Below are 26,517 nucleotides of genomic sequence, written 5' to 3'. Positions count from 1 at the left end.
CCAGCTTCAGGATGCAGCCTGGACATCCGGTATCCAGCTTCTGAGTGCTCCAGGAGATCCAACTTACAGCTTCAGAATGCTCCAGGTAGATCCATCCTCCAGCTTCAGAGTGCTCCAGGACATCTACCTTTAGGCTTCAGAGAACTCCTGGATATCCATCTTCCAGCTTTATTGCTCCAGGACATCCACTATCCAGCTTCCAAGGGAGCCAGGAGATCCATCTTCCAGCCTCTGTGCGTTCTAGGAAATCGTGCTTCCAGCTTCAGGAGGCAGCCTTGACATCCAGAATCCAGCTTCCAAGTGCTCAGGTAGATCCATCATCCTGCTTCAGGGTGCTCCAGCACATCAATCTGCCATCTTTGGAGAGCTCCAGGAGATCCACCTTCCAGCTTCGGAGTGCTCCTGAAAATCCATCTTCCAATTTCAGAATGATTCACGGGATCCATCTTCCAGCTTGAGAGTGCTCAAGGAGATCTATCTTCCAGATGCAGAGTGCACCACAAAATCAACCTTCCAGCTTCAGAGTGCTCTAGGACATCTACCTTCCAGCTTCAGCCTGCTCCTGGATATCCATCTTCCAGCTGCTCAGAGCTCCAAGAGATCCATTTTCCAGATTCAGAGTGCTCCAGGAGATCTAGCTTGCAACTTCAGAGTGCAGCATGGAAATCCATCTTCCAGTTTCATAGTGCTTTTCGGGATCCGTATTCCAGCTTGAGAGTGCTCAAGGAGATCAACCTTCCAGGTTCAGTGTGCTCCAGGAGATCCAATTTCCAGTTTCAGGGTGCAGGCTGGATATCCATCTTCCAGCTTCAGAGTGCTCCAGCAGATCTAACTTCCAGCTTAATAGTGCTCCAGGAGATCTACCTTCCAGGTTCAGAGTGCTCAAGGATATCCACCAACAAGCTTCAGAGTGCTCCAGGAGATCCATCGTGCAGCTTTAGGGTGCTCCAGGAGATCCGACTTCCAGCTTAATAGTGCTCCAGGAGATCTACCTTCCAGGTTCAGAGCGCTCAAGGAGATCCACCTTCAAGCTTCAGAGTGCTCCTGGAGATCCATCTTCCTGCTTCATGGTGCTCCAAAAGATCCATCTTCCAGATTCAGAGTGATCCAGGAGTTCCGCCTTCCAGCTTCGGAGTGCTCCTGAAAATCCATCTTCCAGTTTCAGAATGTTTCACGGGATCCATCTTCCAGATTGAGAGTGCTCAAGGAGATCTATTTTCCAGATTCAGAGTGCACCACGAAATCAACCTTCCAGCTTCCGAGGGCTCCAGATGATACACCTTCCAGCATCAGAGTGCTCCAGGAGATCCACCTTCCAGCTTCAGATTACTCCAGGACATCTACCTTCCAGCTTCAAGGTGCTCCTGGAGATCCATCTTCCAGCTGCACAGTGCTCCAAGTGATCCATTTTCCAGATTCAGAGTGCTCCAGGAGATCTACCTTTCAACTTCAGAATGCAGCCTGGAAATCCATCTTCCAGTTTCAGAGTGCTTTTCAGGATCCATATTCCAGCTTGAGAGTGCTCAAGGAGATCAAACTTCCAGGTTCAGTGTGCTCCAGGAGATCCAATTTCCAGCTTCAGGGTGCAGACTGGAGATCCATGTTACAGTTTCAGTCTGCTCCAAACGATGCACCTTCCAGCTTAACCGTTCTCCTGGAGTTCCAACTTCCAGCCTTATTGTTCCAGGAGATCCACTATCCTGCTTCCAAGTGCTCCAAGAGATCCATCTTCCAGCTTCAGGGTGCTCCTGGAGATCCAACTTCCAGCTTCAGGTTGCTCCTGGAGATCTAGCTTACAGCTTCAAAGTGCTCCAGGAGAACCACCTACCAGCTTCAGTGTGCTCCTGGAGATCCATCTTCCACCTTCCCAGTGCTCCAGGAGATCCACCTTCCAGCTTCAGAGTGCTCCTGGAGATCAAACTTCCAGCTTCAGAGTGCTCCAGTAGATCCATCTTCCAGCTTCAGAGTGCTCCTGGAGATCAAACTTCCAGCTTCTGCGTGCTCCAGACGATCCACCTTCCAACTTGAGTGCTCCAGGAGATCCAACTTCCAGCTTCAGGGTGCAGCCTGGAGATCCATATTCCTCCTTCAGAGTGCTCCTGGAGATCCATCTTCCAGCTTTATTGCTCCAGGACATCCACTATCCAGCTTCCAAGGGAGCCAGGAGATCCATCTACGAGATTCTGTGCGTTCTAGGAGAATCAGCTTCCAGATTCAGGATGCAGCCTGGACATCCAGTATCCAGCTTCTGAGTGCTCCAGGAGATCCACCTTCCAGGTTCAGTGTGCTCCAGGAGATCCATCGTCCAGCTTCAGAGTGCTCCAGAAGATCCAATTTCCAGCTTCAGAGTGCAGACTGGAGATCCATGTTACAGCTTCAGTGTGCTCCAAACGATGCACCTTCCAGCTTAACTGTTCTCCTGGAGTTCCGACTTCCAGCCTTATTGTTCCAGGAGATCCACTATCCTGCTTCCAAGGGAGCCAGGAGATCCATCTTCCAGCCTCTGAGCATTCTAGGCGATCCAGCTTCCAGCTTCAAGAGGCAGCCTTGGCATCCAGAATCCAGTTTCCAAGTGCTCCAAGAGAACCACCTTCGAGCTTCAGAGTGCTCCTGGAGATCAAACTTCCAGCTTCAGAGTGCTCCAGTAGATCCATCTTCCAGCTTCTGAGTGCTCCTGGAGATCAAACTTGCAGCTTCAGAGTGCTCCAGTAGATCCATCTTCCAGCTTCAGAGTGCTCCTGGAGATCAAACTTCCAGCTTCTGTGTGCTCCAGACGATCCACCTTCCAACTTAAGAGTGCTCCAGGAGATCCAACTTCCAGCTTCAGGGTGCAGCCTGGAGATCCATATTCCTCCTTCAGAGTGCTCCTGGAGATCCATATTACTCCTTCAGAGTGCTCCTGGAGATCCATCTTCCAGCTTTATTGCTCCAGGACATTCACTATCCAGCTTCCAAGGGAGCCAGGAGATCCATCTACGAGATTCTGTGCGTTCTAGGAGATCCAGCTTCCAGCTTCAGGATGCAGCCTGGACATCCAGTATCCCGCTTCTGAGTGCTCCAGGAGATCCACCTTCCAGGTTCAGTGTGCTCCAGGAGATCCATCGTCCAGCTTCAGAGTGCTCCTGGAGATCCAACTTACAGCTTCAGAATGCTCCAGATAGATCCATCCTCCAGCTTCAGAGTGCTCCAGGACATCTACCTTTAGGCTTCAGAGTACTCCTGGATATCCATCTTCCAGCTTTATTGCTCCAGGACATCCACTATCCAACTTCCAAGGGAGCCAGGAGATCCATCTTCCAGCCTCTGAGCGTTCTAGGAAATCCTGCTTCCAGCTTCAGGAGGCAGCCTTGACATCCAGAATCCAGCTTCCAAGTGCTCAAGGAGATCCATCATCCTGCTTCAGGGTGCTCCAGCACATCAATCTGCCAGCTTTGGAGAGCTCCAGGAGATCCACCTTCCAGCTTCGGAGTGCTCCTGAAAATCCATCTTCCAGTTTCAGAATGATTCACGGGATCCAGCTTGACAGTGCTCAAGGAGATCTATCTTCCAGATTCAGAGTGCACCACAAAATCAACCTTCCAGCTTCAGAGGGCTCCAGGAGATCCACCTTCCAGCGTCAGATTACTCCAGGACATCTACCTTCCAGCTTCAGAGTGCTCCTGGAGATCCATCTTCCAGCTGCACAGTGCTACAAGTGATCCATTTTCCAGATTCAGAGTGCTCCAGGAGATCCACCTTTCAACTTCAGAGTGCAGCCTGGAAATCCATCTTCCAGTTTCAGAGTGCTTTTCGGGATCCATATTCCAGCTTGAGAGTGCTCAAGGAGATCAACCTTCCAGGTTCAGTGTGCTCCAGGAGATCCAATTTCCAGTTTCAGGATGCAGGCTGGAGATCCATCTTCCAGCTTCAGAGTGCTCCAGCAGATCTAACTTCCAGCTTAATAGTGCTCCAGGAGATCTACCTTCCAGGTTCAGAGTGCTCAGGATATCCACCAACAAGCTTCAGAGTGCTCCTGGAGATCCATCGTGCAGCTTTAGGGTGCTCCAGGAGATCCAACTTCCAGCTTAATAGTGCTCCAGGAGATCTACCTTCCAGTTTTAGAGCGCTCAAGGAGATCCACCTTCAAGCTTCAGAGGGCTCCTGGAGATCCATCTTCCTGCTTCAAGGTGCCCCAAAAGATCCATCTTCCAGATTCAGAGTGATCCAGGAGTTCCGCCTTCCAGCTTCGGAGTGCTCCTGAAAATCCATCTTCCAGTTTCAGAATGTTTCACGGGATCCACCTTCCAGCTTGAGAGTGCTCAAGGAGATCTATTTTCCAGATTCAGAGTGCACCGCAAAATCAACCTTCCAGCTTCCGAGGGCTCCAGATGATACACCTTCCAGCATCAGAGTGCTCCAGGACATCTACCTTCCAGTTTCAAGGTGCTCCTGGAGATCCATCTTCCAGCTGCACAGTGCTCCAAGTGATCCATTTTCCAGATTCAGTGTGCTCCAGGAGATCTACCTTTCAACTTCAGAATGCAGCCTGGAAATCCATCTTCCAGTTTCAGAGTGCTTTTCAGGATCCATATTCCAGCTTGAGAGTGCTCAAGGAGATCTATTTTCCAGATTCAGAGTGCACCACGAAATCAACCTTCCAGCTTCCGAGGGCTCCAGATGATACACCTTCCAGCATCAGAGTGCTCCAGGAGATCCACCTTCCAGCTTCAGATTACTCCATACATCTACCTTCCAGCTTCAAGGTTCTCCTGGAGATCCATCTTCCAGCTGCACAGTGCTCCAAGTGATCCATTTTCCAGATTCAGAGTGCTCCAGGAGATCTACCTTTCAACTTCAGAGTGCAGCCTGGAAATCCATCTTCCAGTTTCAGAGTGCTTTTCGGGATTAATATTCCAGCTTGAGAGTGCACAAGGAGATCAACCTTCCAGGTTCAGTGTGCTCCAGGAGATCCAATTTCCAGTTTCAGGGTGCAGGCTGGAGATCCATCTTCCAGCTTCAGAGTGCTCCAGCAGATCTAACTTCCAGCTTAATAGTGCTCCAGGAGATCTACCTTCCAGGTTCAGAGTGCTCAAGGATATCCACCAACAAGCTTCAGTGTGCTCCAGGAGATCCATCGTGCAGCTTTAGGGTGCTCCAGGAGATCCAACTTCCAGCTTGGTAGTGCTCCAGGAGATCTACCTTCCAGTTTTAGAGCGCTCAAGGAGATCCAACTTCAAGCTTCAGAGTGCTCCTGGAGATCCATCTTCCTGCTTCATGGTGCTCCAAAAGATCCATCTAACAGATTCAGAGTGATCCAGGAGTTCCGCCTTCCAGCTTCGGAGTGCTCCTGAAAATCCATCTTCCAGTTTCAGAATGTTTCACGGGATCCATCTTCCAGCTTGAGAGTGCTCAAGGAGATCTATTTTCCAGATTCAGAGTGCACCACGAAATCAACCTTCCAGCTTCCGAGGGCTCCAGATGATACACTTTCCAGCTTCAGAGTGCTCCAGGAGATCCACCTTCCAGCTTCAGATTACTCCAGGACATCTACCTTCCAGCTTCAAGGTGCTCCTGGAGATCCATCTTCCAGCTGCACAGTGCTCCAAGTGATCCATTTTCCAGATTCAGAGTGCTCCAGGAGATCTACCTTTCAAGTTCAGAGTGCAGCCTGGAAATCCATCTTCCAGTTTCAGAGTGCTTTTCAGGATCCATATTCCAGCTTGAGAGTGCTCAAGGAGATCAAACTTCCAGGTTCAGTGTGCTCCAGGAGATCCAATTTCCAGCTTCAGGGTGCAGACTGGAGATCCATGTTACAGCTTCAGAGTGCTCCAAACGATGCACCTTCCAGCTTAACCGTTCTCCTGGAGTTCCAACTTCCAGCCTTATTGTTCCAGGAGATCCACTATCCTGCTTCCATGGGAGCCAGGAGATCCATCTTCCAGCCTCTGAGCATTCTAGGCGATCCAGCTTCCAGCTTCAAGAGGCAGCCTTGGCATCCAGAATCCAGCTTCCAAGTGCTCCAAGAGATCCATCTTCCAGCTTCAGGGTGCTCCTGGAGATCCAACTTCCAGCTTCAGGGTGCTCCAGGAGATCCATCTTCCAGCTTCAGAGTGCTCCAGAAGAACGACCTACCAGCTTCAGTGTGCTCCTGGAGATCCAGCTTCCAGATTCTCAGTGCTCCAGGAGATCCACCTTCCAGCTTCAGAGTGCTCCTGAAGATCAAACTTCCAGCTTCAGAGTGCTCCAGTAGATCCATCTTCCAGCTTCTGAGTGCTCCTGGAGATCAAACTTCCAGCTTCAGAGTGCTCCGGTAGATCCATCTTCCAGCTTCAGAGTGCGCCTGGAGATCAAACTTCCAGCTTCCGTGTGCTCCAGACGATCCACCTTCCAACTTAAGAGTGCTCCAGCAGATCCAACTTCCAGCTTCAGGGTGCAGCCTGGAGATCCATATTCCTCCTGCAGGGTGCTCCTGGAGATCCATATTCCTCCTTCAGAGTGCTCCTGGAGATCCATCTTCCAGCTTTATTGCTCCAGGACATCCACTATCCAGCTTCCAAGGGAGCCAGGAGATCCATCTACGAGATTCTGTGCGTTCTAGGAGATCCAGCTTCCAGCTTCAGGATGCAGCCTGGACATCCGGTATCCAGCTTCTGAGTGCTCCAGGAGATCCAACTTACAGCTTCAGAATGCTCCAGGTAGATCCATCCTCCAGCTTCAGAGTGCTCCAGGACATCTACCTTTAGGCTTCAGAGAACTCCTGGATATCCATCTTCCAGCTTTATTGCTCCAGGACATCCACTATCCAGCTTCCAAGGGAGCCAGGAGATCCATCTTCCAGCCTCTGTGCGTTCTAGGAAATCGTGCTTCCAGCTTCAGGAGGCAGCCTTGACATCCAGAATCCAGCTTCCAAGTGCTCAGGTAGATCCATCATCCTGCTTCAGGGTGCTCCAGCACATCAATCTGCCATCTTTGGAGAGCTCCAGGAGATCCACCTTCCAGCTTCGGAGTGCTCCTGAAAATCCATCTTCCAATTTCAGAATGATTCACGGGATCCATCTTCCAGCTTGAGAGTGCTCAAGGAGATCTATCTTCCAGATGCAGAGTGCACCACAAAATCAACCTTCCAGCTTCAGAGTGCTCTAGGACATCTACCTTCCAGCTTCAGCCTGCTCCTGGAGATCCATCTTCCAGCTGCACAGAGCTCCAAGAGATCCATTTTCCAGATTCAGAGTGCTCCAGGAGATCTAGCTTGCAACTTCAGAGTGCAGCATGGAAATCCATCTTCCAGTTTCATAGTGCTTTTCTGGATCCGTATTCCAGCTTGAGAGTGCTCAAGGAGATCAACCTTCCAGGTTCAGTGTGCTCCAGGAGATCCAATTTCCAGTTTCAGGGTGCAGGCTGGATATCCATCTTCCAGCTTCAGAGTGCTCCAGCAGATCTAACTTCCAGCTTAATAGTGCTCCAGGAGATCTACCTTCCAGGTTCAGAGTGCTCAAGGATATCCACCAACAAGCTTCAGAGTGCTCCAGGAGATCCATCGTGCAGCTTTAGGGTGCTCCAGGAGATCCAACTTCCAGCTTAATAGTGCTCCAGGAGATCTACCTTCCAGGTTCAGAGCGCTCAAGGAGATCCACCTTCAAGCTTCAGAGTGCTCCTGGAGATCCATCTTCCTGCTTCATGGTGCTCCAACAGATCCATCTTCCAGATTCAGAGTGATCCAGGAGTTCCGCCTTCCAGCTTCGGAGTGCTCCTGAAAATCCATCTTCCAGTTTCAGAATGTTTCACGGGATCCATCTTCCAGCTTGAGAGTGCTCAAGGAGATCTATTTTCCAGATTCAGAGTGCACCACGAAATCAACCTTCCAGCTTCCGAGGGCTCCAGATGATACACCTTCCAGCATCAGAGTGCTCCAGGAGATCCACCTTCCAGCTTCAGATTACTCCAGGACATCTACCTTCCAGCTTCAAGGTGCTCCTGGAGATCCATCTTCCAGCTGCACAGTGCTCCAAGTGATCCATTTTCCAGATTCAGAGTGCTCCAGGAGATCTACCTTTCAACTTCAGAATGCAGCCTGGAAATCCATCTTCCAGTTTCAGAGTGCTTTTCAGGATCCATATTCCAGCTTGAGAGTGCTCAAGGAGATCAAACTTCCAGGTTCAGTGTGCTCCAGGAGATCCAATTTCCAGCTTCAGGGTGCAGACTGGAGATCCATGTTACAGTTTCAGTCTGCTCCAAACGATGCACCTTCCAGCTTAACCGTTCTCCTGGAGTTCCAACTTCCAGCCTTATTGTTCCAGGAGATCCACTATCCTGCTTCCAAGTGCTCCAAGAGATCCATCTTCCAGCTTCAGGGTGCTCCTGGAGATCCAACTTCCAGCTTCAGGTTGCTCCTGGAGATCTAGCTTACAGCTTCAAAGTGCTCCAGGAGAACCACCTACCAGCTTCAGTGTGCTCCTGGAGATCCATCTTCCACCTTCTCAGTGCTCCAGGAGATCCACCTTCCAGCTTCAGAGTGCTCCTGGAGATCAAACTTCCAGCTTCAGAGTGCTCCAGTAGATCCATCTTCCAGCTTCAGAGTGCTCCTGGAGATCAAACTTCCAGCTTCTGCGTGCTCCAGACGATCCACCTTCCAACTTGAGTGCTCCAGGAGATCCAATTTCCAGCTTCAGGGTGCAGACTGGAGATCCATGTTACAGTTTCAGTCGGCTCCAAACGATGCACCTTCCAGCTTAACCGTTCTCCTGGAGTTCCAACTTCCAGCCTTATTGTTCCAGGAGATCCACTATCCTGCTTCCAAGTGCTCCAAGAGATCCATCTTCCAGCTTCAGGGTGCTCCTGGAGATCCAACTTCCAGCTTCAGGTTGCTCCTGGAGATCTAGCTTACAGCTTCAAAGTGCTCCAGGAGAACCACCTACCAGCTTCAGTGTGCTCCTGGAGATCCATCTTCCACCTTCTCAGTGCTCCAGGAGATCCACCTTCCAGCTTCAGAGTGCTCCTGGAGATCAAACTTCCAGCTTCAGAGTGCTCCAGTAGATCCACCTTCCAGCTTCAGAGTGCTCCTGGAGATCAAACTTCCAGCTTCTGCGTGCTCCAGACGATCCACCTTCCAACTTGAGTGCTCCAGGAGATCCAACTTCCAGCTTCAGGGTGCAGCCTGGAGATCCATATTCCTCCTTCAGAGTGCTCCTGGAGATCCATCTTCCAGCTTTATTGCTCCAGGACATCCACTATCCCGCTTCCAAGGGAGCCAGGAGATCCATCTACGAGATTCTGTGCGTTCTAGGAGAATCAGCTTCCAGATTCAGGATGCAGCCTGGACATCCAGTATCCAGCTTCCGAGGGCTCCAGATGATACACCTTCCAGCATCAGAGTGCTCCAGGAGATCCACCTTCCAGCTTCAGATTACTCCAGGACATCTACCTTCCAGCTTCAAGGTGCTCCTGGAGATCCATCTTCCAGCTGCACAGTGCTCCAAGTGATCCATTTTCCAGATTCAGAGTGCTCCAGGAGATCTACCTTTCAAGTTCAGAGTGCAGCCTGGAAATCCATCTTCCAGTTTCAGAGTGCTTTTCAGGATCCATATTCCAGCTTGAGAGTGCTCAAGGAGATCAAACTTCCAGGTTCAGTGTGCTCCAGGAGATCCAATTTCCAGCTTCAGGGTGCAGACTGGAGATCCATGTTACAGCTTCAGAGTGCTCCAAACGATGCACCTTCCAGCTTAACTGTTCTCCTGGAGTTCCAACTTCCAGCCTTATTGTTCCAGGAGATCCACTATCCTGCTTCCATGGGAGCCAGGAGATCCATCTTCCAGCCTCTGAGCATTCTAGGCGATCCAGCTTCCAGCTTCAAGAGGCAGCCTTGGCATCCAGAATCCAGCTTCCAAGTGCTCCAAGAGATCCATCTTCCAGCTTCAGGGTGCTCCTGGAGATCCAACTTCCAGCTTCAGGGTGCTCCAGGAGATCCATCTTCCAGCTTCAGAGTGCTCCAGAAGAACGACCTACCAGCTTCAGTGTGCTCCTGGAGATCCAGCTTCCAGATTCTCAGTGCTCCAGGAGATCCACCTTCCAGCTTCAGAGTGCTCCTGAAGATCAAACTTCCAGCTTCAGAGTGCTCCAGTAGATCCATCTTCCAGCTTCTGAGTGCTCCTGGAGATCAAACTTCCAGCTTCAGAGTGCTCCAGTAGATCCATCTTCCAGCTTCAGAGTGCGTCTGGAGATCAAACTTCCAGCTTCCGTGTGCTCCAGACGATCCACCTTCCAACTTAAGAGTGCTCCAGCAGATCCAACTTCCAGCTTCAGGGTGCAGCCTGGAGATCCATATTCCTCCTGCAGGGTGCTCCTGGAGATCCATATTCCTCCTTCAGAGTGCTCCTGGAGATCCATCTTCCAGCTTTATTGCTCCAGGACATCCACTATCCAGCTTCCAAGGGAGCCAGGAGATCCATCTACGAGATTCTGTGCGTTCTAGGAGATCCAGCTTCCAGCTTCAGGATGCAGCCTGGACATCCGGTATCCAGCTTCTGAGTGCTCCAGGAGATCCAACTTACAGCTTCAGAAAGCTCCAGGTAGATCCATCCTCCAGCTTCAGAGTGCTCCAGGACATCTACCTTTAGGCTTCAGAGAACTCCTGGATATCCATCTTCCAGCTTTATTGCTCCAGGACATCCACTATCCAGCTTCCAAGGGAGCCAGGAGATCCATCTTCCAGCCTCTGTGCGTTCTAGGAAATCGTGCTTCCAGCTTCAGGAGGCAGCCTTGACATCCAGAATCCAGCTTCCAAGTGCTCAGGTAGATCCATCATCCTGCTTCAGGGTGCTCCAGCACATCAATCTGCCATCTTTGGAGAGCTCCAGGAGATCCACCTTCCAGCTTCGGAGTGCTCCTGAAAATCCATCTTCCAATTTCAGAATGATTCACGGGATCCATCTTCCAGCTTGAGAGTGCTCAAGGAGATCTATCTTCCAGATGCAGAGTGCACCACAAAATCAACCTTCCAGCTTCAGAGTGCTCTAGGACATCTACCTTCCAGCTTCAGCCTGCTCCTGGAGATCCATCTTCCAGCTGCACAGAGCTCCAAGAGATCCATTTTCCAGATTCAGAGTGCTCCAGGAGATCTAGCTTGCAACTTCAGAGTGCAGCATGGAAATCCATCTTCCAGTTTCATAGTGCTTTTCGGGATCCGTATTCCAGCTTGAGAGTGCTCAAGGAGATCAACCTTCCAGGTTCAGTGTGCTCCAGGAGATCCAATTTCCAGTTTCAGGGTGCAGGCTGGATATCCATCTTCCAGCTTCAGAGTGCTCCAGCAGATCTAACTTCCAGCTTAATAGTGCTCCAGGAGATCTACCTTCCAGGTTCAGAGTGCTCAAGGATATCCACCAACAAGCTTCAGAGTGCTCCAGGAGATCCATCGTGCAGCTTTAGGGTGCTCCAGGAGATCCAACTTCCAGCTTAATAGTGCTCCAGGAGATCTACCTTCCAGGTTCAGAGCGCTCAAGGAGATCCACCTTCAAGCTTCAGAGTGCTCCTGGAGATCCATCTTCCTGCTTCATGGTGCTCCAAAAGATCCATCTTCCAGATTCAGAGTGATCCAGGAGTTCCGCCTTCCAGCTTCGGAGTGCTCCTGAAAATCCATCTTCCAGTTTCAGAATGTTTCACGGGATCCATCTTCCAGATTGAGAGTGCTCAAGGAGATCTATTTTCCAGATTCAGAGTGCACCACGAAATCAACCTTCCAGCTTCCGAGGGCTCCAGATGATACACCTTCCAGCATCAGAGTGCTCCAGGAGATCCACCTTCCAGCTTCAGATTACTCCAGGACATCTACCTTCCAGCTTCAAGGTGCTCCTGGAGATCCATCTTCCAGCTGCACAGTGCTCCAAGGGATCCATTTTCCAGATTCAGAGTGCTCCAGGAGATCTACCTTTCAAGTTCAGAGTGCAGCCTGGAAATCCATCTTCCAGTTTCAGAGTGCTTTTCAGGATCCATATTCCAGCTTGAGAGTGCTCAAGGAGATCAAACTTCCAGGTTCAGTGTGCTCCAGGAGATCCAATTTCCAGCTTCAGGGTGCAGACTGGAGATCCATGTTACAGTTTCAGTCTGCTCCAAACGATGCACCTTCCAGCTTAACCGTTCTCCTGGAGTTCCAACTTCCAGCCTTATTGTTCCAGGAGATCCACTATCCTGCTTCCAAGTGCTCCAAGAGATCCATCTTCCAGCTTCAGGGTGCTCCTGGAGATCCAACTTCCAGCTTCAGGTTGCTCCTGGAGATCTAGCTTACAGCTTCAAAGTGCTCCAGGGGAACCACCTACCAGCTTCAGTGTGCTCCTGGAGATCCATCTTCCACCTTCTCAGTGCTCCAGGAGATCCACCTTCCAGCTTCAGAGTGCTCCTGGAGATCAAACTTCCAGCTTCAGAGTGCTCCAGTAGATCCATCTTCCAGCTTCAGAGTGCTCCTGGAGATCAAACTTCCAGCTTCTGCGTGCTCCAGACGATCCACCTTCCAACTTGAGTGCTCCAGGAGATCCAACTTCCAGCTTCAGGGTGCAGCCTGGAGATCCATATTCCTCCTTCAGAGTGCTCCTGGAGATCCATCTTCCAGCTTTATTGCTCCAGGACATCCACTATCCCGCTTCCAAGGGAGCCAGGAGATCCATCTACGAGATTCTGTGCGTTCTAGGAGAATCAGCTTCCAGATTCAGGATGCAGCCTGGACATCCAGTATCCAGCTTCTGAGTGCTCCAGGAGATCCACCTTCCAGGTTCAGTGTGCTCCAGGAGATCCATCGTCCAGCTTCAGAGTGCTCCAGAAGATCCAATTTCCAGCTTCAGAGTGCAGACTGGAGATCCATGTTACAGCTTCAGTGTGCTCCAAACGATGCACCTTCCAGCTTAACTGTTCTCCTGGAGTTCCAACTTCCAGCCTTATTGTTCCAGGAGATCCACTATCCTGCTTCCAAGGGAGCCAGGAGATCCATCTTCCAGCCTCTGAGCATTCTAGGCGATCCAGCTTCCAGCTTCAAGAGGCAGCCTTGGCATCCAGAATCCAGTTTCCAAGTGCTCCAAGAGAACCACCTTCGAGCTTCAGAGTGCTCCTGGAGATCCAACTTCCAGCTTCAGAGTGCTCCAGTAGATCCATCTTCCAGCTTCTGAGTGCTCCTGGAGATCAAACTTCCAGCTTCAGAGTGCTCCAGTAGATCCATCTTCCAGCTTCAGAGTGCGCCTGGAGATCAAACTTCCAGCTTCCGTGTGCTCCAGACGATCCACCTTCCAACTTAAGAGTGCTCCAGCAGATCCAACTTCCAGCTTCAGGGTGCAGCCTGGAGATCCATATTCCTCCTGCAGGGTGCTCCTGGAGATCCATATTCCTCCTTCAGAGTGCTCCTGGAGATCCATCTTCCAGCTTTATTGCTCCAGGACATCCACTATCCAGCTTCCAAGGGAGCCAGGAGATCCATCTACGAGATTCTGTGCGTTCTAGGAGATCCAGCTTCCAGCTTCAGGATGCAGCCTGGACATCCGGTATCCAGCTTCTGAGTGCTCCAGGAGATCCAAATTACAGCTTCAGAATGCTCCAGGTAGATCCATCCTCCAGCTTCAGAGTGCTCCAGGACATCTACCTTTAGGCTTCAGAGAACTCCTGGATATCCATCTTCCAGCTTTATTGCTCCAGGACATCCACTATCCAGCTTCCAAGGGAGCCAGGAGATCCATCTTCCAGCCTCTGTGCGTTCTAGGAAATCGTGCTTCCAGCTTCAGGAGGCAGCCTTGACATCCAGAATCCAGCTTCCAAGTGCTCAGGTAGATCCATCATCCTGCTTCAGGGTGCTCCAGCACATCAATCTGCCATCTTTGGAGAGCTCCAGGAGATCCACCTTCCAGCTTCGGAGTGCTCCTGAAAATCCATCTTCCAATTTCAGAATGATTCACGGGATCCATCTTCCAGCTTGAGAGTGCTCAAGGAGATCTATCTTCCAGATGCAGAGTGCACCACAAAATCAACCTTCCAGCTTCAGAGTGCTCTAGGACATCTACCTTCCAGCTTCAGCCTGCTCCTGGAGATCCATCTTCCAGCTGCACAGAGCTCCAAGAGATCCATTTTCCAGATTCAGAGTGCTCCAGGAGATCTAGCTTGCAACTTCAGAGTGCAGCATGGAAATCCATCTTCCAGTTTCATAGTGCTTTTCGGGATCCGTATTCCAGCTTGAGAGTGCTCAAGGAGATCAACCTTCCAGGTTCAGTGTGCTCCAGGAGATCCAATTTCCAGTTTCAGGGTGCAGGCTGGATATCCATCTTCCAGCTTCAGAGTGCTCCAGCAGATCTAACTTCCAGCTTAATAGTGCTCCAGGAGATCTACCTTCCAGGTTCAGAGTGCTCAAGGATATCCACCAACAAGCTTCAGAGTGCTCCAGGAGATCCATCGTGCAGCTTTAGGGTGCTCCAGGAGATCCAACTTCCAGCTTAATAGTGCTCCAGGAGATCTACCTTCCAGGTTCAGAGCGCTCAAGGAGATCCACCTTCAAGCTTCAGAGTGCTCCTGGAGATCCATCTTCCTGCTTCATGGTGCTCCAAAAGATCCATCTTCCAGATTCAGAGTGATCCAGGAGTTCCGCCTTCCAGCTTCGGAGTGCTCCTGAAAATCCATCTTCCAGTTTCAGAATGTTTCACGGGATCCATCTTCCAGATTGAGAGTGCTCAAGGAGATCTATTTTCCAGATTCAGAGTGCACCACGAAATCAACCTTCCAGCTTCCGAGGGCTCCAGATGATACACCTTCCAGCATCAGAGTGCTCCAGGAGATCCACCTTCCAGCTTCAGATTACTCCAGGACATCTACCTTCCAGCTTCAAGGTGCTCCTGGAGATCCATCTTCCAGCTGCACAGTGCTCCAAGGGATCCATTTTCCAGATTCAGAGTGCTCCAGGAGATCTACCTTTCAACTTCAGAATGCAGCCTGGAAATCCATCTTCCAGTTTCAGAGTGCTTTTCAGGATCCATATTCCAGCTTGAGAGTGCTCAAGGAGATCAAACTTCCAGGTTCAGTGTGCTCCAGGAGATCCAATTTCCAGCTTCAGGGTGCAGACTGGAGATCCATGTTACAGTTTCAGTCTGCTCCAAACGATGCACCTTCCAGCTTAACCGTTCTCCTGGAGTTCCAACTTCCAGCCTTATTGTTCCAGGAGATCCACTATCCTGCTTCCAAGTGCTCCAAGAGATCCATCTTCCAGCTTCAGGGTGCTCCTGGAGATCCAACTTCCAGCTTCAGGTTGCTCCTGGAGATCTAGCTTACAGCTTCAAAGTGCTCCAGGAGAACCACCTACCAGCTTCAGTGTGCTCCTGGAGATCCATCTTCCACCTTCTCAGTGCTCCAGGAGATCCACCTTCCAGCTTCAGAGTGCTCCTGGAGATCAAACTTCCAGCTTCAGAGTGCTCCAGTAGATCCATCTTCCAGCTTCAGAGTGCTCCTGGAGATCAAACTTCCAGCTTCTGCGTGCTCCAGACGATCCACCTTCCAACTTGAGTGCTCCAGGAGATCCAACTTCCAGCTTCAGGGTGCAGCCTGGAGATCCATATTCCTCCTTCAGAGTGCTCCTGGAGATCCATCTTCCAGCTTTATTGCTCCAGGACATCCACTATCCCGCTTCCAAGGGAGCCAGGAGATCCATCTACGAGATTCTGTGCGTTCTAGGAGAATCAGCTTCCAGATTCAGGATGCAGCCTGGACATCCAGTATCCAGCTTCCGAGGGCTCCAGATGATACACCTTCCAGCATCAGAGTGCTCCAGGAGATCCACCTTCCAGCTTCAGATTACTCCAGGACATCTACCTTCCAGCTTCAAGGTGCTCCTGGAGATCCATCTTCCAGCTGCACAGTGCTCCAAGTGATCCATTTTCCAGATTCAGAGTGCTCCAGGAGATCTACCTTTCAAGTTCAGAGTGCAGCCTGGAAATCCATCTTCCAGTTTCAGAGTGCTTTTCAGGATCCATATTCCAGCTTGAGAGTGCTCAAGGAGATCAAACTTCCAGGTTCAGTGTGCTCCAGGAGATCCAATTTCCAGCTTCAGGGTGCAGACTGGAGATCCATGTTACAGCTTCAGAGTGCTCCAAACGATGCACCTTCCAGCTTAACTGTTCTCCTGGAGTTCCAACTTCCAGCCTTATTGTTCCAGGAGATCCACTATCCTGCTTCCATGGGAGCCAGGAGATCCATCTTCCAGCCTCTGAGCATTCTAGGCGATCCAGCTTCCAGCTTCAAGAGGCAGCCTTGGCATCCAGAATCCAGCTTCCAAGTGCTCCAAGAGATCCATCTTCCAGCTTCAGGGTGCTCCTGGAGATCCAACTTCCAGCTTCAGGGTGCTCCAGGAGATCCATCTTCCAGCTTCAGAGTGCTCCAGAAGAACGACCTACCAGCTTCAGTGTGCTCCTGGAGATCCAGCTTCCAGATTCTCAGTGCTCCAGGAGATCCACCTTCCAGCTTCAGAGTGCTCCTGAAGATCAAACTTCCAGCTTCAGAGTGCTCCAGTAGATCCATCTTCCAGCTTCTGAGTGCTCCTGGAGATCAAACTTCCAGCTTCAGAGTGCTCCAGTAGATCCATCTTCCAGCTTCAGAGTGCGTCTGGAGATCAAACTTCCAGCTTCCGTGTGCTCCAGACGATCCACCTTCCAACTTAAGAGTGCTCCAGCAGATCCAACTTCCAGCTTCAGGGTGCAGCCTGGAGATCCATATTCCTCCTGCAGGGTGCTCCTGGAGATCCATATTCCTCCTTCAGAGTGCTCCTGGAGATCCATCTTCCAGCTTTATTGCTCCAGGACATCCACTATCCAGCTTCCAAGGGAGCCAGGAGATCCATCTACGAGATTCTGTGCGTTCTAGGAGATCCAGCTTCCAGCTTCAGGATGCAGCCTGGACATCCGGTATCCAGCTTCTGAGTGCTCCAGGAGATCCAAATTACAGCTTCAGAATGCTCCAGGTAGATCCATCCTCCAGCTTCAGAGTGCTCCAGGACATCTACCTTTAGGCTTCAGAGAACTCCTGGATATCCATCTTCCAGCTTTATTGCTCCAGGACATCCACTATCCAGCTTCCAAGGGAGCCAGGAGATCCATCTTCCAGCCTCTGTGCGTTCTAGGAAATCGTGCTTCCAGCTTCAGGAGGCAGCCTTGACATCCAGAATCCAGCTTCCAAGTGCTCAGGTAGATCCATCATCCTGCTTCAGGGTGCTCCAGCACATCAATCTGCCATCTTTGGAGAGCTCCAGGAGATCCACCTTCCAGCTTCGGAGTGCTCCTGAAAATCCATCTTCCAATTTCAGAATGATTCACGGGATCCATCTTCCAGCTTGAGAGTGCTCAAGGAGATCTATCTTCCAGATGCAGAGTGCACCACAAAATCAACCTTCCAGCTTCAGAGTGCTCTAGGACATCTACCTTCCAGCTTCAGCCTGCTCCTGGAGATCCATCTTCCAGCTGCACAGAGCTCCAAGAGATCCATTTTCCAGATTCAGAGTGCTCCAGGAGATCTAGCTTGCAACTTCAGAGTGCAGCATGGAAATCCATCTTCCAGTTTCATAGTGCTTTTCGGGATCCGTATTCCAGCTTGAGAGTGCTCAAGGAGATCAACCTTCCAGGTTCAGTGTGCTCCAGGAGATCCAATTTCCAGTTTCAGGGTGCAGGCTGGATATCCATCTTCCAGCTTCAGAGTGCTCCAGCAGATCTAACTTCCAGCTTAATAGTGCTCCAGGAGATCTACCTTCCAGGTTCAGAGTGCTCAAGGATATCCACCAACAAGCTTCAGAGTGCTCCAGGAGATCCATCGTGCAGCTTTAGGGTGCTCCAGGAGATCCAACTTCCAGCTTAATAGTGCTCCAGGAGATCTACCTTCCAGGTTCAGAGCGCTCAAGGAGATCCACCTTCAAGCTTCAGAGTGCTCCTGGAGATCCATCTTCCTGCTTCATGGTGCTCCAAAAGATCCATCTTCCAGATTCAGAGTGATCCAGGAGTTCCGCCTTCCAGCTTCGGAGTGCTCCTGAAAATCCATCTTCCAGTTTCAGAATGTTTCACGGGATCCATCTTCCAGCTTGAGAGTGCTCAAGGAGATCTATTTTCCAGATTCAGAGTGCACCACGAAATCAACCTTCCAGCTTCCGAGGGCTCCAGATGATACACCTTCCAGCATCAGAGTGCTCCAGGAGATCCACCTTCCAGCTTCAGATTACTCCAGGACATCTACCTTCCAGCTTCAAGGTGCTCCTGGAGATCCATCTTCCAGCTGCACAGTGCTCCAAGTGATCCATTTTCCAGATTCAGAGTGCTCCAGGAGATCTACCTTTCAACTTCAGAATGCAGCCTGGAAATCCATCTTCCAGTTTCAGAGTGCTTTTCAGGATCCATATTCCAGCTTGAGAGTGCTCAAGGAGATCAAACTTCCAGGTTCAGTGTGCTCCAGGAGATCCAATTTCCAGCTTCAGGGTGCAGACTGGAGATCCATGTTACAGTTTCAGTCTGCTCCAAACGATGCACCTTCCAGCTTAACCGTTCTCCTGGAGTTCCAACTTCCAGCCTTATTGTTCCAGGAGATCCACTATCCTGCTTCCAAGTGCTCCAAGAGATCCATCTTCCAGCTTCAGGGTGCTCCTGGAGATCCAACTTCCAGCTTCAGGTTGCTCCTGGAGATCTAGCTTACAGCTTCAAAGTGCTCCAGGAGAACCACCTACCAGCTTCAGTGTGCTCCTGGAGATCCATCTTCCACCTTCTCAGTGCTCCAGGAGATCCACCTTCCAGCTTCAGAGTGCTCCTGGAGATCAAACTTCCAGCTTCAGAGTGCTCCAGTAGATCCATCTTCCAGCTTCAGAGTGCTCCTGGAGATCAAACTTCCAGCTTCTGCGTGCTCCAGACGATCCACCTTCCAACTTGAGTGCTCCAGGAGATCCAATTTCCAGCTTCAGGGTGCAGACTGGAGATCCATGTTACAGTTTCAGTCTGCTCCAAACGATGCACCTTCCAGCTTAACCGTTCTCCTGGAGTTCCAACTTCCAGCCTTATTGTTCCAGGAGATCCACTATCCTGCTTCCAAGTGCTCCAAGAGATCCATCTTCCAGCTTCAGGGTGCTCCTGGAGATCCAACTTCCAGCTTCAGGTTGCTCCTGGAGATCTAGCTTACAGCTTCAAAGTGCTCCAGGAGAACCACCTACCAGCTTCAGTGTGCTCCTGGAGATCCATCTTCCACCTTCTCAGTGCTCCAGGAGATCCACCTTCCAGCTTCAGAGTGCTCCTGGAGATCAAACTTCCAGCTTCAGAGTGCTCCAGTAGATCCACCTTCCAGCTTCAGAGTGCTCCTGGAGATCAAACTTCCAGCTTCTGCGTGCTCCAGACGATCCACCTTCCAACTTGAGTGCTCCAGGAGATCCAACTTCCAGCTTCAGGGTGCAGCCTGGAGATCCATATTCCTCCTTCAGAGTGCTCCTGGAGATCCATCTTCCAGCTTTATTGCTCCAGGACATCCACTATCCCGCTTCCAAGGGAGCCAGGAGATCCATCTACGAGATTCTGTGCGTTCTAGGAGAATCAGCTTCCAGATTCAGGATGCAGCCTGGACATCCAGTATCCAGCTTCCGAGGGCTCCAGATGATACACCTTCCAGCATCAGAGTGCTCCAGGAGATCCACCTTCCAGCTTCAGATTACTCCAGGACATCTACCTTCCAGCTTCAAGGTGCTCCTGGAGATCCATCTTCCAGCTGCACAGTGCTCCAAGTGATCCATTTTCCAGATTCAGAGTGCTCCAGGAGATCTACCTTTCAAGTTCAGAGTGCAGCCTGGAAATCCATCTTCCAGTTTCAGAGTGCTTTTCAGGATCCATATTCCAGCTTGAGAGTGCTCAAGGAGATCAAACTTCCAGGTTCAGTGTGCTCCAGGAGATCCAATTTCCAGCTTCAGGGTGCAGACTGGAGATCCATGTTACAGCTTCAGAGTGCTCCAAACGATGCACCTTCCAGCTTAACTGTTCTCCTGGAGTTCCAACTTCCAGCCTTATTGTTCCAGGAGATCCACTATCCTGCTTCCATGGGAGCCAGGAGATCCATCTTCCAGCCTCTGAGCATTCTAGGCGATCCAGCTTCCAGCTTCAAGAGGCAGCCTTGGCATCCAGAATCCAGCTTCCAAGTGCTCCAAGAGATCCATCTTCCAGCTTCAGGGTGCTCCTGGAGATCCAACTTCCAGCTTCAGGGTGCTCCAGGAGATCCATCTTCCAGCTTCAGAGTGCTCCAGAAGAACGACCTACCAGCTTCAGTGTGCTCCTGGAGATCCAGCTTCCAGATTCTCAGTGCTCCAGGAGATCCACCTTCCAGCTTCAGAGTGCTCCTGAAGATCAAACTTCCAGCTTCAGAGTGCTCCAGTAGATCCATCTTCCAGCTTCTGAGTGCTCCTGGAGATCAAACTTCCAGCTTCAGAGTGCTCCAGTAGATCCATCTTCCAGCTTCAGAGTGCGTCTGGAGATCAAACTTCCAGCTTCCGTGTGCTCCAGACGATCCACCTTCCAACTTAAGAGTGCTCCAGCAGATCCAACTTCCAGCTTCAGGGTGCAGCCTGGAGATCCATATTCCTCCTGCAGGGTGCTCCTGGAGATCCATATTCCTCCTTCAGAGTGCTCCTGGAGATCCATCTTCCAGCTTTATTGCTCCAGGACATCCACTATCCAGCTTCCAAGGGAGCCAGGAGATCCATCTACGAGATTCTGTGCGTTCTAGGAGATCCAGCTTCCAGCTTCAGGATGCAGCCTGGACATCCGGTATCCAGCTTCTGAGTGCTCCAGGAGATCCAAATTACAGCTTCAGAATGCTCCAGGTAGATCCATCCTCCAGCTTCAGAGTGCTCCAGGACATCTACCTTTAGGCTTCAGAGAACTCCTGGATATCCATCTTCCAGCTTTATTGCTCCAGGACATCCACTATCCAGCTTCCAAGGGAGCCAGGAGATCCATCTTCCAGCCTCTGTGCGTTCTAGGAAATCGTGCTTCCAGCTTCAGGAGGCAGCCTTGACATCCAGAATCCAGCTTCCAAGTGCTCAGGTAGATCCATCATCCTGCTTCAGGGTGCTCCAGCACATCAATCTGCCATCTTTGGAGAGCTCCAGGAGATCCACCTTCCAGCTTCGGAGTGCTCCTGAAAATCCATCTTCCAATTTCAGAATGATTCACGGGATCCATCTTCCAGCTTGAGAGTGCTCAAGGAGATCTATCTTCCAGATGCAGAGTGCACCACAAAATCAACCTTCCAGCTTCAGAGTGCTCTAGGACATCTACCTTCCAGCTTCAGCCTGCTCCTGGAGATCCATCTTCCAGCTGCACAGAGCTCCAAGAGATCCATTTTCCAGATTCAGAGTGCTCCAGGAGATCTAGCTTGCAACTTCAGAGTGCAGCATGGAAATCCATCTTCCAGTTTCATAGTGCTTTTCGGGATCCGTATTCCAGCTTGAGAGTGCTCAAGGAGATCAACCTTCCAGGTTCAGTGTGCTCCAGGAGATCCAATTTCCAGTTTCAGGGTGCAGGCTGGATATCCATCTTCCAGCTTCAGAGTGCTCCAGCAGATCTAACTTCCAGCTTAATAGTGCTCCAGGAGATCTACCTTCCAGGTTCAGAGTGCTCAAGGATATCCACCAACAAGCTTCAGAGTGCTCCAGGAGATCCATCGTGCAGCTTTAGGGTGCTCCAGGAGATCCAACTTCCAGCTTAATAGTGCTCCAGGAGATCTACCTTCCAGGTTCAGAGCGCTCAAGGAGATCCACCTTCAAGCTTCAGAGTGCTCCTGGAGATCCATCTTCCTGCTTCATGGTGCTCCAAAAGATCCATCTTCCAGATTCAGAGTGATCCAGGAGTTCCGCCTTCCAGCTTCGGAGTGCTCCTGAAAATCCATCTTCCAGTTTCAGAATGTTTCACGGGATCCATCTTCCAGCTTGAGAGTGCTCAAGGAGATCTATTTTCCAGATTCAGAGTGCACCACGAAATCAACCTTCCAGCTTCCGAGGGCTCCAGATGATACACCTTCCAGCATCAGAGTGCTCCAGGAGATCCACCTTCCAGCTTCAGATTACTCCAGGACATCTACCTTCCAGCTTCAAGGTGCTCCTGGAGATCCATCTTCCAGCTGCACAGTGCTCCAAGTGATCCATTTTCCAGATTCAGAGTGCTCCAGGAGATCTACCTTTCAACTTCAGAATGCAGCCTGGAAATCCATCTTCCAGTTTCAGAGTGCTTTTCAGGATCCATATTCCAGCTTGAGAGTGCTCAAGGAGATCAAACTTCCAGGTTCAGTGTGCTCCAGGAGATCCAATTTCCAGCTTCAGGGTGCAGACTGGAGATCCATGTTACAGTTTCAGTCTGCTCCAAACGATGCACCTTCCAGCTTAACCGTTCTCCTGGAGTTCCAACTTCCAGCCTTATTGTTCCAGGAGATCCACTATCCTGCTTCCAAGTGCTCCAAGAGATCCATCTTCCAGCTTCAGGGTGCTCCTGGAGATCCAACTTCCAGCTTCAGGTTGCTCCTGGAGATCTAGCTTACAGCTTCAAAGTGCTCCAGGAGAACCACCTACCAGCTTCAGTGTGCTCCTGGAGATCCATCTTCCACCTTCTCAGTGCTCCAGGAGATCCACCTTCCAGCTTCAGAGTGCTCCTGGAGATCAAACTTCCAGCTTCAGAGTGCTCCAGTAGATCCATCTTCCAGCTTCAGAGTGCTCCTGGAGATCAAACTTCCAGCTTCTGCGTGCTCCAGACGATCCACCTTCCAACTTGAGTGCTCCAGGAGATCCAACTTCCAGCTTCAGGGTGCAGCCTGGAGATCCATATTCCTCCTTCAGAGTGCTCCTGGAGATCCATCTTCCAGCTTTATTGCTCCAGGACATCCACTATCCCGCTTCCAAGGGAGCCAGGAGATCCATCTACGAGATTCTGTGCGTTCTAGGAGAATCAGCTTCCAGATTCAGGATGCAGCCTGGACATCCAGTATCCAGCTTCCGAGGGCTCCAGATGATACACCTTCCAGCATCAGAGTGCTCCAGGAGATCCACCTTCCAGCTTCAGATTACTCCAGGACATCTACCTTCCAGCTTCAAGGTGCTCCTGGAGATCCATCTTCCAGCTGCACAGTGCTCCAAGTGATCCATTTTCCAGATTCAGAGTGCTCCAGGAGATCTACCTTTCAAGTTCAGAGTGCAGCCTGGAAATCCATCTTCCAGTTTCAGAGTGCTTTTCAGGATCCATATTCCAGCTTGAGAGTGCTCAAGGAGATCAAACTTCCAGGTTCAGTGTGCTCCAGGAGATCCAATTTCCAGCTTCAGGGTGCAGACTGGAGATCCATGTTACAGCTTCAGAGTGCTCCAAACGATGCACCTTCCAGCTTAACTGTTCTCCTGGAGTTCCAACTTCCAGCCTTATTGTTCCAGGAGATCCACTATCCTGCTTCCATGGGAGCCAGGAGATCCATCTTCCAGCCTCTGAGCATTCTAGGCGATCCAGCTTCCAGCTTCAAGAGGCAGCCTTGGCATCCAGAATCCAGCTTCCAAGTGCTCCAAGAGATCCATCTTCCAGCTTCAGGGTGCTCCTGGAGATCCAACTTCCAGCTTCAGGGTGCTCCAGGAGATCCATCTTCCAGCTTCAGAGTGCTCCAGAAGAACGACCTACCAGCTTCAGTGTGCTCCTGGAGATCCAGCTTCCAGATTCTCAGTGCTCCAGGAGATCCACCTTCCAGCTTCAGAGTGCTCCTGAAGATCAAACTTCCAGCTTCAGAGTGCTCCAGTAGATCCATCTTCCAGCTTCTGAGTGCTCCTGGAGATCAAACTTCCAGCTTCAGAGTGCTCCAGTAGATCCATCTTCCAGCTTCAGAGTGCGCCTGGAGATCAAACTTCCAGCTTCCGTGTGCTCCAGACGATCCACCTTCCAACTTAAGAGTGCTCCAGCAGATCCAACTTCCAGCTTCAGGGTGCAGCCTGGAGATCCATATTCCTCCTGCAGGGTGCTCCTGGAGATCCATATTCCTCCTTCAGAGTGCTCCTGGAGATCCATCTTCCAGCTTTATTGCTCCAGGACATCCACTATCCAGCTTCCAAGGGAGCCAGGAGATCCATCTACGAGATTCTGTGCGTTCTAGGAGATCCAGCTTCCAGCTTCAGGATGCAGCCTGGACATCCGGTATCCAGCTTCTGAGTGCTCCAGGAGATCCAAATTACAGCTTCAGAATGCTCCAGGTAGATCCATCCTCCAGCTTCAGAGTGCTCCAGGACATCTACCTTTAGGCTTCAGAGAACTCCTGGATATCCATCTTCCAGCTTTATTGCTCCAGGACATCCACTATCCAGCTTCCAAGGGAGCCAGGAGATCCATCTTCCAGCCTCTGTGCGTTCTAGGAAATCGTGCTTCCAGCTTCAGGAGGCAGCCTTGACATCCAGAATCCAGCTTCCAAGTGCTCAGGTAGATCCATCATCCTGCTTCAGGGTGCTCCAGCACATCAATCTGCCATCTTTGGAGAGCTCCAGGAGATCCACCTTCCAGCTTCGGAGTGCTCCTGAAAATCCATCTTCCAATTTCAGAATGATTCACGGGATCCATCTTCCAGCTTGAGAGTGCTCAAGGAGATCTATCTTCCAGATGCAGAGTGCACCACAAAATCAACCTTCCAGCTTCAGAGTGCTCTAGGACATCTACCTTCCAGCTTCAGCCTGCTCCTGGAGATCCATCTTCCAGCTGCACAGAGCTCCAGGAGATCCATTTTCCAGATTCAGAGTGCTCCAGGAGATCTAGCTTGCAACTTCAGAGTGCAGCATGGAAATCCATCTTCCAGTTTCATAGTGCTTTTCGGGATCCGTATTCCAGCTTGAGAGTGCTCAAGGAGATCAACCTTCCAGGTTCAGTGTGCTCCAGGAGATCCAATTTCCAGTTTCAGGGTGCAGGCTGGATATCCATCTTCCAGCTTCAGAGTGCTCCAGCAGATCTAACTTCCAGCTTAATAGTGCTCCAGGAGATCTACCTTCCAGGTTCAGAGTGCTCAAGGATATCCACCAACAAGCTTCAGAGTGCTCCAGGAGATCCATCGTGCAGCTTTAGGGTGCTCCAGGAGATCCAACTTCCAGCTTAATAGTGCTCCAGGAGATCTACCTTCCAGGTTCAGAGCGCTCAAGGAGATCCACCTTCAAGCTTCAGAGTGCTCCTGGAGATCCATCTTCCTGCTTCATGGTGCTCCAAAAGATCCATCTTCCAGATTCAGAGTGATCCAGGAGTTCCGCCTTCCAGCTTCGGAGTGCTCCTGAAAATCCATCTTCCAGTTTCAGAATGTTTCACGGGATCCATCTTCCAGCTTGAGAGTGCTCAAGGAGATCTATTTTCCAGATTCAGAGTGCACCACGAAATCAACCTTCCAGCTTCCGAGGGCTCCAGATGATACACCTTCCAGCATCAGAGTGCTCCAGGAGATCCACCTTCCAGCTTCAGATTACTCCAGGACATCTACCTTCCAGCTTCAAGGTGCTCCTGGAGATCCATCTTCCAGCTGCACAGTGCTCCAAGTGATCCATTTTCCAGATTCAGAGTGCTCCAGGAGATCTACCTTTCAACTTCAGAATGCAGCCTGGAAATCCATCTTCCAGTTTCAGAGTGCTTTTCAGGATCCATATTCCAGCTTGAGAGTGCTCAAGGAGATCAAACTTCCAGGTTCAGTGTGCTCCAGGAGATCCAATTTCCAGCTTCAGGGTGCAGACTGGAGATCCATGTTACAGTTTCAGTCTGCTCCAAACGATGCACCTTCCAGCTTAACCGTTCTCCTGGAGTTCCAACTTCCAGCCTTATTGTTCCAGGAGATCCACTATCCTGCTTCCAAGTGCTCCAAGAGATCCATCTTCCAGCTTCAGGGTGCTCCTGGAGATCCAACTTCCAGCTTCAGGTTGCTCCTGGAGATCTAGCTTACAGCTTCAAAGTGCTCCAGGAGAACCACCTACCAGCTTCAGTGTGCTCCTGGAGATCCATCTTCCACCTTCTCAGTGCTCCAGGAGATCCACCTTCCAGCTTCAGAGTGCTCCTGGAGATCAAACTTCCAGCTTCAGAGTGCTCCAGTAGATCCATCTTCCAGCTTCAGAGTGCTCCTGGAGATCAAACTTCCAGCTTCTGCGTGCTCCAGACGATCCACCTTCCAACTTGAGTGCTCCAGGAGATCCAACTTCCAGCTTCAGGGTGCAGCCTGGAGATCCATATTCCTCCTTCAGAGTGCTCCTGGAGATCCATCTTCCAGCTTTATTGCTCCAGGACATCCACTATCCCGCTTCCAAGGGAGCCAGGAGATCCATCTACGAGATTCTGTGCGTTCTAGGAGAATCAGCTTCCAGATTCAGGATGCAGCCTGGACATCCAGTATCCAGCTTCTGAGTGCTCCAGGAGATCCACCTTCCAGGTTCAGTGTGCTCCAGGAGATCCATCGTCCAGCTTCAGAGTGCTCCAGAAGATCCAATTTCCAGCTTCAGAGTGCAGACTGGAGATCCATGTTACAGCTTCAGTGTGCTCCAAACGA

This window comes from Carcharodon carcharias, chromosome 31 (assembly GCF_017639515.1).
Source record: "Carcharodon carcharias isolate sCarCar2 chromosome 31, sCarCar2.pri, whole genome shotgun sequence".
Classification (NCBI taxonomy): domain Eukaryota; kingdom Metazoa; phylum Chordata; class Chondrichthyes; order Lamniformes; family Lamnidae; genus Carcharodon; species Carcharodon carcharias.
Note: the sequence above shows the minus strand (reverse complement) of the source record.